Source organism: Jaculus jaculus, chromosome X (genome assembly GCF_020740685.1).
Source record: "Jaculus jaculus isolate mJacJac1 chromosome X, mJacJac1.mat.Y.cur, whole genome shotgun sequence".
NCBI classification, from domain to species: domain Eukaryota; kingdom Metazoa; phylum Chordata; class Mammalia; order Rodentia; family Dipodidae; genus Jaculus; species Jaculus jaculus.
This window is the reverse complement of record NC_059125.1, coordinates 95,454,352-95,467,528: the sequence shown is the minus strand read 5'-3', so window position 1 is coordinate 95,467,528 and position 13,177 is coordinate 95,454,352.

Below are 13,177 nucleotides of genomic sequence, written 5' to 3'. Positions count from 1 at the left end.
AATAAACATCTTGAGGACTGGAAAATAGGGATGCTGGGGCAGGATGGAAGGACAAGGGTGGTAGAGGGACAAAAAACTGGACCCAAATGGAAATGGTACTATAAAATCCTACATCCTGAAAGACATATTAAAAAGTTGAACATTCATCAGGTGCTTAGAGAGAATACTTGATTCACAGGGGTCTGGAGAGGATATGATAAAGACTATCCTCAATATCATCCCATTTATTCTCTCTATTTTCTCTCTCTTTTATATTACCTATATTTTTCTTTCTTCTTATCCCTTGGCACTGACATGTAACCGCCAGTACCAGCATGTGGGTAGCATCGACAATGAGCTGTTGATAAGAAAATCCTACAAGATTTCCCAGAAGAAGACAGAATTCTGTCAGAGTACTTGATGACCCACCAAAGGTTAATTGTAAGACCCTACTCAGAAGACACCATATGCTGTTGGCACAGAACATGGAGCAACCTGGCTGGAAACTTGAAGAGAGTCAATCCCCACACACTTAGCTTGTCTAGTACCAGAGGGTGTTACTTGAGTGATTGGGGGGAAATGACCAACATCTGTCCAAGAAACTTGTGGTCAAAGCTACTCAGCAGATGTGATGGCCACACAAGTGCAATAGTGGCACACAGCCATGGTAGGTTGCCTACTGCTCTTGACTTGGCTAATGGATCTTATCAGTGGAATGAAACCCAGACCTGGAGCAGGGAAGCAAGTCATAACCATATCCAAAAACAAGCTTGCTCTCCAATATCAAGCTCCCACCAATAGTGGGTTACAAGAGGGTCTACACCTATTAAATTTTTTCTAAAATAATAATGAGTATCCATATCTTGCACTGACCTCCCCCTCCATTGGAAAATTTGCTTCTCTTTTTCAGATGGATGCAGAACCTGAAGAAAGAATCAGCCCATCATACTCCAACAAGGCACCAGTTGAAGCTATAGAGTTAGTGGGGAAATGAGCAAGAGATACTTTCACGGTGAACCTGGTATCAGCATGAGGAAGAAGGAGATAGACACAGAGTACACTCAGCTCCTACCAAATCAGATATCCAGAGACATAGAGACTCCCAAGATGTTGTCACTGAAATAGACCTAAAATGAACCCAACATAGCTTAGGGAAATTCACGGAAGAGGGGACAGAAAGATTGTTAGAGCCATATGTTGGAGTATTATGTACAGAGACATTGCTTCTCCCCCATAACTTATGGACACCCTCACAATGAAATACCAACAGTCATCATTGGGGGATGACAGAGAGAAGCCTAACAATGGTACCATCATGGCTATATGCACACTATATACATAACTAATAGAAAAAAATTAGAAGTCATTACAGTATTTAATTAGATATAAGTGAAGAAAACCACACAGAATCATCAAGAGATATAAGGCTATGATGAACCAAGTCATTGAGGATTTCAGAACTATTCAGCTGTATTTTTCTCCTGAATAACAATATATATACGAAAAGAAAACGTAATTTCAGCAAACAGTTGAGAAACACTGTGAATATAGGTTAAAGGAAAAGTCAAGAATTTGTAGATTGAAAAAGAATCTAGAGAAGGAAGATCTCAAAAAGTACAAAAACAAAAACACACCTATAAAAGTGAAAATAACATATGGAGGACAAGACTTGTAAAATGTAAACACAGATGTAAAATGTAAATTGTAGAAAAGTGCAAACATGGAAGACACTTTATCCTATTTTTTCCTTCCTACCTACATTTTTTCTCCTTCCCTTCTCCTTTCCTTTCTTCCCTGTCTCATAAGAGTGAGTGTGTGTGTGTGTGTGTGTGTGTGTGTGTGTGTATCTCCCAAGGAAACCTAAAACTCATACCATAATAGCTTTCTTAGTCCTAGAGTTAGAGGTATGCATCTCTATGCATAGCTCCTTGCACATTATTGCTGAATGAGTGAAAGAAAATATTAAAGAATTGAAACAGAATAAATCAAATTATTAAACACATAGACAACAGGAGGATATGAAATAAAAGTTGACAAAACTAAAGAAATAATTTAGTAAGAACTACAAATGAAGGTGAGCTTGAAATGAATACAAAACAGAACAGTATGATATAGTAAGGAGAATAAAATCAGAGAGTAAAAATGAACAGAAAATTTTAATTATAGGAAAGATTAATAAAAGCAATAGATAAAAGATAGTCAGTGGAAATTAAATTTGTTACAAATGTTGTGTTGTGCTACCCAAAAGTACACTCCCACCCCTAACACACATTTTTCAAGACAGAAATACTCATTTGTTCAACTTCTAAGGAATTGGTCTTAGCTAAAGTGCCCTGCCTCTCCTAAGGGTAGGGCCCTTATGTCAGTTTAAGGCAGCAATGTAATCGTGTCCTAGTTCCAGAGCTCCCTATGGGATCAACTAAGGGCTTTGCTTTGACAGTAATATAGTTCACCTTTTCTGCTACTCCTTTATTAGGGATTAGAATGATGTCAGAAAAAAAGTAGGAGTAAGGTATCAATGGAAAACTGAAAGTTCTATTTGACAAACTTCTGATATGCTCTATTGGGCCATATATGCCTGAGAAGTATTTGAACTGAGATAGGAAAGTAGGAAAGCAAAACACTGCTAACTTCATAGTGGCTAATTTCACAGTGACTGATGCTAAAAAAGTGAAAATAATTGTAATTAAAGGAAACAGGCTTTCGATGAAAAGAAAACCAATAGTTTTGTAATAAATCTAAGCTTCATGAGTACTTTTCAAACCAAGAAAACCTTAAAAACCTTAAATACATTTTCTTGGGATTTATTTCTTTTTTTTAATTTTTAATTTATTTATTTGAGAGCGACAGACACAGAGAGAAAGACAGATAGAGGGAGAGAGAGAGAATGGGCGCGCCAGGGCTTCCAGCCTCTGCAAACGAACTCCAGACGCGTGTGCCCCCTTGTGCATCTGGCTAACGTGGGACCTGGGGAACCGAGCCTCGAACTGGGGTCCTTAGGCATCACAGGCAATCGCTTAACCGCTACACCATCTCTCCAGCCCATGGGATTTATTTCTTGACATTCAGACATCTAGACTCCCAGAGGCCACTGCAGCTGTGGTCCAAGGGGGTTCAGCTAGTGCTGGAACTGATGAAAGACTTTAGTCCACATGATGCTAATTTTGTAGGCACAAAGAATGTGAGAGTTGTTGGGTAATAAAAGTTTTCACTGGGCTGAAGAGATTGCTTAGCAGTTCAAACTGATGCCCTGAAGCCTAAGGACCCATGTTCCACTCTTCAGTTCCCCCACAAGCCAGATGCACAAAGGTGAGGCAAGTGCAAGTTTTCACATGCCCACTAGGTGGCACAAGCGTCTGGAGTTCCATTGCAGTAGCTGAGGCCCACCAGTTCTCTCTCTACCTTTTTCTGTCTCTCTTTCTCTGTCTATCACATGCACTCTCTCTAAAATAAAAAATTAAAGTTTTCACCAAGATTTATAGGGCCTAGGAGTCCAGGCAACATATAACAGGGTTAGACTCTTTTTGGGCATCCAGGAAAAGGATATGTAGAACAAGGAAGATCAAACCAAAGTTAAGAGATGCTAGGGACCTGAAACATCTTCCAAGGAAAGCCACATGCAGTGAAGAGAAGCAGCCTACTAGAGGTCTAGGGGGCTACAAATGGCAAGGCCATAGGGATTGACTGTTGTTGCCATATTTTGAATGACTTTCTTCCCCTCCAAAATTCATGATTTGCAGAAACTTAATTCTCATTAAAAGTGTGTTGGAAGATTAGGCCCCCAACAAGCATACTGAAACTTACATTATGTTACCACTTCCCTGAATGCAGACATGGAATTATATGATTTAATATTTCTCCTACAGGGTTCTGATTTTTTCTTTGGTCTCATTATTCCTTACTATGACCCTATTCATCCTTTTGAAATGTGTATGTTTATATATACTATTGTATATATTCAGTATATAACTTGCCTGTTTTTATTTTACAGGGACTCACAACTAAGAGTGGCCATCAAATTATCTGAGGATAATTTAAACTTGGAATTCTGAACAATGAATGTTGCTGTTATGAAGATTTTTGTGTGATAAGGAGAATATTGTCACAATACTGGATGTACTTGAAAGATGTTCTGTATGAAACACAACACTGTACAATGTTTGTATTCTAATATACAAATATTCATATATGTCCCAAGATTTAAAAATATGCAAAAATCCCGAGTCACTTGCAAATATATTAAAAACAAGAAATAAAGAAGGAAAAAATATTTTATGGAGTTTTACATACAACCTAAATACATTTTGTGTATGAGATTGCTTTTAGCCTTTGGAGGACAGGTGCCAGAGTATTATTGTTTAGATAGGAAATGTCTCCCAAAAGGCTCATGTGTTAAAAGCTTGTTTCCTAGCTTGAGTGGTGATTGTATCATAAAGGTTCCAATTTAATCAATGGATTAATCATTGATAAGTTTATACTGGATAGACTAGTAAGAGGGCCTGAAAAAAGTAAGTCACTTGGGACATATCTTTGAAGGGTATATCTTTTCCTCAGGCCCTTCCTCTCTCTTTTCTTCTGCTTCCTGCTTCTGCTTCTATCATAAGATCTGCTTTGTTCTACCACACATTGCCTGCTATCTATCATATTCAACCCCACTAAAGGCTTAAAAGTAATGAAGGCAAGAATGAAATCTGTAAAATCACGAGCCAAAAAACGTTCCTCATTAAAAAATGCTAATTATATAAGTATTAAACACATGATATATGAAGTCAATAAAACTAAGCTCTGCACTTCGATTTAAGTACATACTTGGAGAAAATGTTTAGGAGTAGCAATCTATATAAAATGGTTTAAAACAATTCAAAATATATCTACCATTATAAATTATAAAACTTCTCACAACATTTCACTATAATTTAGCTCAGTTTACATTCTCTTCATTCTGATATTTGATGGATGATTGACATCATTGTTAAATGTACTGTGGTAAGATTCAGGAAGGAGAATGCAAAAAAAAAAAATGCTTAGGGCTGGAGATGGCTGAGCAGTTAAGGTGCTTGCCTTCAAAGCCTAAGAACCCAAGTTGGAATCTCCAGGTACCATGTTGCCAAATGCAGTGACACACAGCATACAATGTTGCACATGCGCCACAAGGGGGCACACAGTGGTGTTCACAGTGGCTGAAAGGCCCTAACATGCCCTTTCTCTTTCTCTTTCCTCCCCATCAAAAATAATTTTTTGTTTGTTTGTTTTTCGAGGTAGGGTCTCACTCTGGTCCAGGATGACCTGGAATTAGCTCTGTCATCTCAGGGTGGCCTTGAACTCATGGCAATCCTCCTACCTCTGCCTCCCGAGAAAAATAAAATAATTTTTAAATATCCATTTCAGTTTTTTTTTTAATTTATTCACTTTAGCTCATGGAGAATATAATGGTATGTTAGGAAAATCTAATTACATGCTTCTTTTCAAAAAATTCATTGTGCATCAATCTTACCTACCTCATCTGCTAGATGTACAGAAAAGAAAACTTTTTAATATTTTATTTATTTGAGAAAGAGAGGGAGAGAGAGAGGAAAAGGCAGATAGAGACAGAGAAAACAAAATGGCTCACCAAGGGCCTTCAGCCACTGCAAATGAACTCCAGAAGCAAGAGCCACCTTGTGCATCTGACTTATGTGGATCCTGGGGTATCAAACCTGGGTCTTTAGACTTTGCAGACAAGCATTTAACCACTGAGCCATCCCCCTCGCCCAGTAAAGAACTTTTTTTAGAAAACAGAATAGGGCTGGAGGGATGGCTTAGCAGTTAAGACATTTGCCTGCAGATCCAAAGGACCCAGGTTCGATTCCCCAGGACCCACATAAGTCAGATGCACAAGGTGACACAAGTGTCTGGAGTTTGAAGTGGCCGGAGGCCCTGGTGTGCCCATTCTCTTTCTTTCCTTCTCTCTCTCTCTCTCTCTCTCTCTCTCTCTCTCTCTCTCAAATAAATAAAAATAAAAAGAGAAAAACAAAATATAGCTGGAAGGTATCATCCTACAAAGAAATAGAAAGTGAGCAATACTCTTTTTTTAATTTATGGAATTATCCAAGCAAGTGTGAGATTTATTTGATTATTTGAATTTTCAGCCACTGTGAACATAGCAGAACACTCTAAGGAGAATATCAAGTCATAATTTATCAAACTCTTAAGGTCTCATTATTCTGAAATACTGCATGTAATGACCACAAAAGTAATTATTTTGCTTGTATATACCCTGTGTTTTCCTTTCTACAAGCTGATAGAGCATTTAAAAGGTTGAGTGTGGAAGGGCTTATTCCCATCCCAGAAAAGAAAAAAATTCTGCATCTTACATTCAGTGAATTCAGGTGGTGACAACTGAGGTTTTCTCAGAGTTCATTTCTACATAACATACTTTATTCAATAACAAACTGAGTGCCAATGTAAATCATAGATCAACCTAGAAAGGTTCAAGGTAACTCATGGAATAACATGTAGAGAGAAAACAAATAGGGAGTGGTACAGGCATTGGAATCTGATTCAGAGGACCAAGGCTTTTTTTTAAATTAAAAATAGTTTCACTTATTTATTTTCAAGTATAGAGATAGAGAAAGAGAGAGAGACAGAGAATGAAAATGGTCATGTCAGGGCCTAGCGCTACTGTAACCCAGGCCTTCAGGACTTGCAAAGCCAATGCCATTAACCACTGCACCATCACTCCATCCCAGGACCAAGTTCTCCTCCTCCTCCTTTCCCCCCTCCCCCTCTCCCTCCTCCTCCTTCTTTTTTTATTTTAGAAAGACACACAGAGAGAAAGAGAATTGATGTGCCAGGGCCTCAGCCACTGAAATCAAACTCCAGACGTTTGTGCCACCTCATAGATATGTGCAAACTTACACTTGCCTCACCTTTTTGTGTCTGGCTTACATGGGATCTGGAGAGTTGAACATAGGTCCTTAGGTTTCACAGGCAAGCACCTTAACCACTACACCCTTCCTCCATCCCCAGGACTGAGTTTTAAATGACCACTTTCATGCTCATTTGTTTTAGTGTTGCTATAGGCAGATCATGTAATCTCTTTAGATATTACTTTTTCTGATCTGTACTATGAAGGATATTTTTTAAAGTCACTTCACAGGATTATTTAAGGATGAAATCAATAACTTTTAATACAGTGTCTGGCATATACTGAGCTCTCAATGGTACTTGAATTTAAGCATCAAATAGAGTAGTACTATACAGGTCATGACTACCTACTAAGTTCCATGATGGTACCCTAAGAAAAAAGGAAGAGTAGGTTATCTTAAGAGATACTGAATACTAGGTCAGAAGATTATTTAATGATATTTTGCAGAAAACTATGAAGCATTACTTGTGGGTGTTAATGCCAAACCAACTCATTTCTCACTTATAACTGACTCTTAATTCTTACTAATTTTTCTTCACAATATCATTACTTTATTTATATAAAAATATTGTATTGTATTTTTTATACTTACATATGATATTGTATGTAATATAGCTAATATATTTAGAATATTGACATCAGTTCTTTATCTTTGTAAGGTGGTGCGGTGGGTGGTTTTGAAATGAAGGCTAGTATAAAACAAGTTTCACAAAAATTATGTGTGAAATTGTACTTGTTTTTTTTTTAATTTTAGGTGTCCATTATTTGTAATAGGAGATGTTTTATAGTGAAAGTCTACCCTACAGGAAGCTGAAGGTATAAACATAAGACAAAATTCTTGTGTTGACACAGTATTCAAGCAATTATTTTGTGAGAAACATCTACTTGTTGATAGATAAAGTTGTATAACAGTGAATATGTACATTAATAATTCTACTATGGTTAAGTTTACATTCGTAAGCCACTTACACCTTTCATTTTCATTGTCCACATTCAACAGATGAATAAAGGATGGTTCCATTGTTTACCAGACCCCACAACTCACTACCTGCAGATAGTTAATATCTACATGGTCATCTTAGTGGTCTGACTTGTCAAATACATTCTCTGCTAAAAAGGATACTGACATAAAGAGTGAAATACTGGGCTGGAAAGATGACTTAGCAGTTAAGTGCTGGCCTGTGAAGCCTAAGGACCCCGGTTCGAGGCTCAATTCCCCAGAACCCACGTTAGCCAGATGCACAAGGGGGCACAGGCGTCTGGAGTTCATTTGCAGTGGCTGGAGGCCCTGGCGTACCCGTTCTCTCTCTCTCTCTCTCCCCCTCTCTCTCTCTCTCTCTCTCTCTCTCTCTCTCTGTGTGTGTGTGTGTGTGTGTGTGTGTGTGTCGCTCTCAAATAAATAAACAACAACAAAAAATAATAAAAACTAAAGAGAGAAATACTGGCATATACTAGCCATCTTTCCTTACCAAAACATCAAAACATGTGCCAATTTATCAAATATCACAAAAGTAAAAAAGAATAATCTTTCCAAAACTGTGCCCCTCCACAAGACAATGAATCTTTCAATTCTATCAGGAAAGTTTAAATTCAGCAGACTAATAATGTCCTTCTGGAGAGTGCAAATCCTGTGATAGAAGTAAGTTTTTTTAGCCATTACCAGCCACAAAATTCCCCTGGGGAAAAATGACAGATTACTTCCTACAAGCAAGAAAAATAGGGCTGGAGAGATGGCTTAGCGGTTAAGCGCTTGCCTGTGAAGCCTAAGGACCCCTGTTCGAGGCTTGGTTCCCCAGGTCCCATGTTAGCCAGATTCACAAGGGGGCGCACGCGTCTGGAGTTCATTTGCAGAGGCTGGAAGCCCTGGCGCGCCCATTCCCTCTCTCTCCCTCTATCTGTCTTTCTCTCCGTGTCTGTCACTCTCAAATAAATAAATAAAAAATTTAAAAAAAAAGAAAAAGAAAAGGGCTAAGGAAGATTTATACATGAAGTGAAGGGATTTGCACTACATTTTTGAGCCCTAGTTTTAGTCTAGGGATGTTTGCAAATCATCCTTTTAAAAATAATACATTAATTCATAGAACCAAGTAGAAAAACATAAAATGACCCTACGAGTTGTTAGGACTTTTAGCCAAGATCATACATCTGGGAGCTGAGCCAAGAATGCAATTGACATTTGTGATTTCTGAAGCAGGGCCAGGATGAGCTTTTCCATTAAGCACAGTAAATGCAGTAAGCACATCTCGTGATGCTTTTAGTGATCCTGCAAAGTGGTATAATTTGGGGAGTAGTTCCACTCAAAATGTCAACAATGTGAGCTCAAAAGTCTTGTCCCTTTATGGGCAATTTATAATCTGGAAAGAACTATTAGTCTTAACTCACACAGAACTCTGAAATGTAGTCAAAATTTTATATCCAAGAGAAAGTTTAATGATTAAATAAGCTATGGTACATCAGTAAGAGAGTGCTGTGGCATTTTAAGTAGCTTTATTATCCTCATGCCACAGGAGTTGGCAGCAGCTGTGAAGATTCATTGTGCAGGTTGCAAAAGTCAGAAGGAACAGTACAGGCCTTATATTAGGAGAATTGTAATTGTATATTTGAAGTCAACTGGGCTGCTCTCTGAAAGACTGTCTCCAAGACTTCCCTTGTGTCTCCTAACTTGGAGAGTTCCCACATCTAAAGAAACTTCCCCGGTGTTATTTGCAAAAAGCATTTGTAGTGATTAAACTTTTTCTTTTGAGGTAGGGTCTTTCCCAGAATTCATCATGTAGTCTCGGGCTGGCCTTAACAGTGATCCCCCTACCTCAGTCTGCTGAGTGCTAGAATTAAAGGTGTGGGCGACCTCGCTTGGCTGTAGTGGTTAATTTTATATGTCAACTTAAGTGAGCCAAGTTGCCCAGGTATTTGGATAAAGATTATTCTAAATTTTGATATCAAGTTTTTTTTAATAAAATTGGCATTTTTCTTTTTTTTTTTTAATTTGTGTGTATGAGCTTGCCAAATTTCTTTGCTGCTTGATGCTTGAATCACTTCTGACTTCAGGCTTTCCTTTTGCTTCTGGGAAACCAAACCTGAGCTGGCAGGCTTTGCAAGCAAGTACCTTTTAACCACTGAGCTGTCTCTCCAGCTCTGAAATTTACATTAAAATTGGTATATGTTGAGTAAAGCATAGCATACTTCATGATATGAGTGGGCATTTTCTAATAAGCTAGAGGCTTTACTGGAACAAAGATTGACTTCCCAAAGTGGGAAGTAATTCTTCTAGCAGATTGCCTTTGGACCTGAATTGCAACTCTTCCTTCAGTTTCCAGTCTACAGACCTACCCTGCTGATTTTTCATATACAGTTCATAATCTCATGAGCTAATTCATTAAAATCAACCTATCATCTATCTATCTATGATGTATATATCTATGTAGTGTTGATTCTTTTTCTCTGTGGAACTCAAATTTACATTGATGTTTGGAATCAAAAGGTGGGTATGTTACTGTAACAAATGCCTAAGATGTGGAGGTAACTTTGGAATTAGATGATAGACAGAAACTTCATTTATGTTTTAATTGTTACTTATTTGTGTTGTGTGTGCATGTGTGTGAACACACATGTGTGAGTGGACATGCATGCTAGGGTCTTTTGCCACTTCAAGAAAATGCCAGCCCAGCCCCTCGTGCCACGTTTTGTGTATGGCTTTACATGAGTGCTAGAGACTTGAACCCAAGATTGTAGGCTTTTCAAGCAAATGATTTTAATTGCTGAGCCACCTCCCCAGCCCCAGAAACTGAGTTTCTAATGGAAGAAACCCAGATTGCTTCATGTTTTACCAGCAAATGCTGTTATCCACTGAGCCTACTCCTCATTCCCACAGGCAATCTTTGTTATAAAGTGGCAAACAATGTTATCAAATTGTGTTCTAGTTTCATGGGAAGTAGAAATTCTAAGTGACAAATTTGACTTCTTTTTTTTTTTTCTTCTTCAAGGTAGGGTCTTACTGTAGCCTAGGCTGACCTGGAATTCACTATGTAGTTTCACGGTGGCCTGGAACTCATGGCAATCCTCCTACCTTTGCCTCCCAAGTGCTGGGATTAAAGGCATGCGCAACCCACGACCGGCTTAAATTTGACTTCTTTAGTAGAGGATATTTCTGAGAAAAATGTTGAAGGTGTACCCTGGTTTCTCTATTGCCTTCTAGTAAAATGCAAAAGGAACAAAATGAGCTGTGCTAACCGATGATTGATGCTGTTACCGCCTTCCGCCAGCAGAGGGGAGCACAGAGCAAGACAGGCATAGGTGACCTGGATGTGAGGTGCACGGCTAGCACCCGGAGCTAATAGTTCTGCTGAGAGGGGCGGCAGCGGGTTTCGCAGCCAGGGTACTGCGGATGCTTCCACTCTGAAAGAGCCCCCGGCGGCCTTGGTGGCTGCAACCCTTGGTACACTGCGATGTAGCCATGGCGCCTCTTAGTCTGAGCACTAGCGGCTCCTGTGTGGAGTGGGCTCAGGCTACCTTAGCGGAGCACCGCCATGCGGCAAGTGAATAGCCTGGCGCCTCCTGGGCAGGCTGGAGTGGCACGCAGGTGGAGCCTATGTCTGCCCCCTAGGCTACTAGGCGGAGCACCTGGAGATTGGGGAGGTGGAGGAAGGGGCAATCTAATGTTGCACTCCCCTGAAGAAGTCTGAAGGGGTCGAATGTAAGAGCCAAAGGAAGGGTTGGACTCCTTACAACCTTTTCCCTCCAGACAAAAAATTGGCCTCTATATCCATGACCTCATAATGCCTGACACTACCTCCACAAGATCATCATAAGAGGAGGGGAAGATCATGGCATCCAATTAGAGGAGAGACTTATTGAGATGGGGAGTGGATGTGATGGAGAAGGGAATTTCAAAGGGAAAAAGGGGGGGAGAGGGGGTATTACCATGGGATTTTTTATAATCATGGAAAATGTTTAATAAAATTGAGGAAAAAGTTAAAGTTAAAAATAAAGAAATTTACTTTTCTTTGAAGAGGAAGTAAAAATGAATTGAAGTTGTTACAAATTGGGATTGATTATTAATCTGGAACAAGGTTAAAGAGGTAGAGGATCACCAGGGCTTTTTTTTTTTTTTCTGGCAGTTAGTGTTGCGTCTTGGACATTCTGTAATATTGAATGTAATTAAGAACATAGAGGTAGCTGGATTCCCAAAAGAAAATTCCTTCATATTTCTTGTTTGGGCTGTTGATTATATACTTGATCTCAAGCTTGAAAAGCCACATGTTTTGAAAAGCAGACAGTTAAAACTAAAGACTGTCAGGTTTAAGAACAATTCCAAGTGATTATTTAGTTAAATTATGCTACCAAAAAAATGATTATATCCAAAGATTTTAAGCCACATATATGTTGATTTTTATAATTTTTACCTATTTCCATAGGAAATCTACTGGTGCTTTGATTTTAGACTTTCCTGTCCTCAGGGTGGTGAGAAATAAATTTCTTGTTATTTAAACTACTCAGTCTATTGTATTTTGTTACAGCAGACCAAATGGATAGTAACACCAATACACACCTGCACATACATAGATAAAAATGTAGGTGAGTACCTTATATACATGTCACTTCCTGGGAGCTAGTGGTAGGAGGCAGAAAAAGGATCCAGCACCTAGGCTCCTAGCCTAGGGCCTCTACCCAAACTCTGACCAGGGGAGGAGGTGGGGTTAAGCCAATATATGTAACCTGCTTAGCCTTACACCACATGGTCATTTTACTCTAGCCAGACTCATGCAAGAGATTCCAATTAAGGACCCCTTGAAACATGCTGATCACTGGAGTGACAGACCCCAGCCCTGTGTCTAACACTTCCTTCCCTAGGTATGGATTCTCTTCTGAAGTGGCATTCACATAATCCACCATGGTGACTCCACCACAGCATTATCCAGAATACCCTTGCCAGGAGCCCTGGATGAATGTGTGGGGCCTATCCTCCCAAGGTCACATTTCTTGGCTTTTTCCAGTCTCCCAGACCCATGAAAAAGCTCCAGGTCCTGGTGGAAGCTCAGTGTGTTTGTGTGGTTCATGATGGAGAGATAAGTAGGCCCTGAGCTCAACAAGGTGGCAGGGACATGAGATTGCTCCTTCCTATCCATATTCCAAGAAGCCACCAGAGGGACATACTAATGCATTCTGAGTATAAGTGCTATGAATTTATGGGGTCCGTGGTAGAAGTTTATCTTAGGAGTCCTGCAATGTTTCTCAGGTAGACAGGCTAGAAAGGAGGATCTACCAGCTGCCTCATTCTCACACACATCTGGCAGT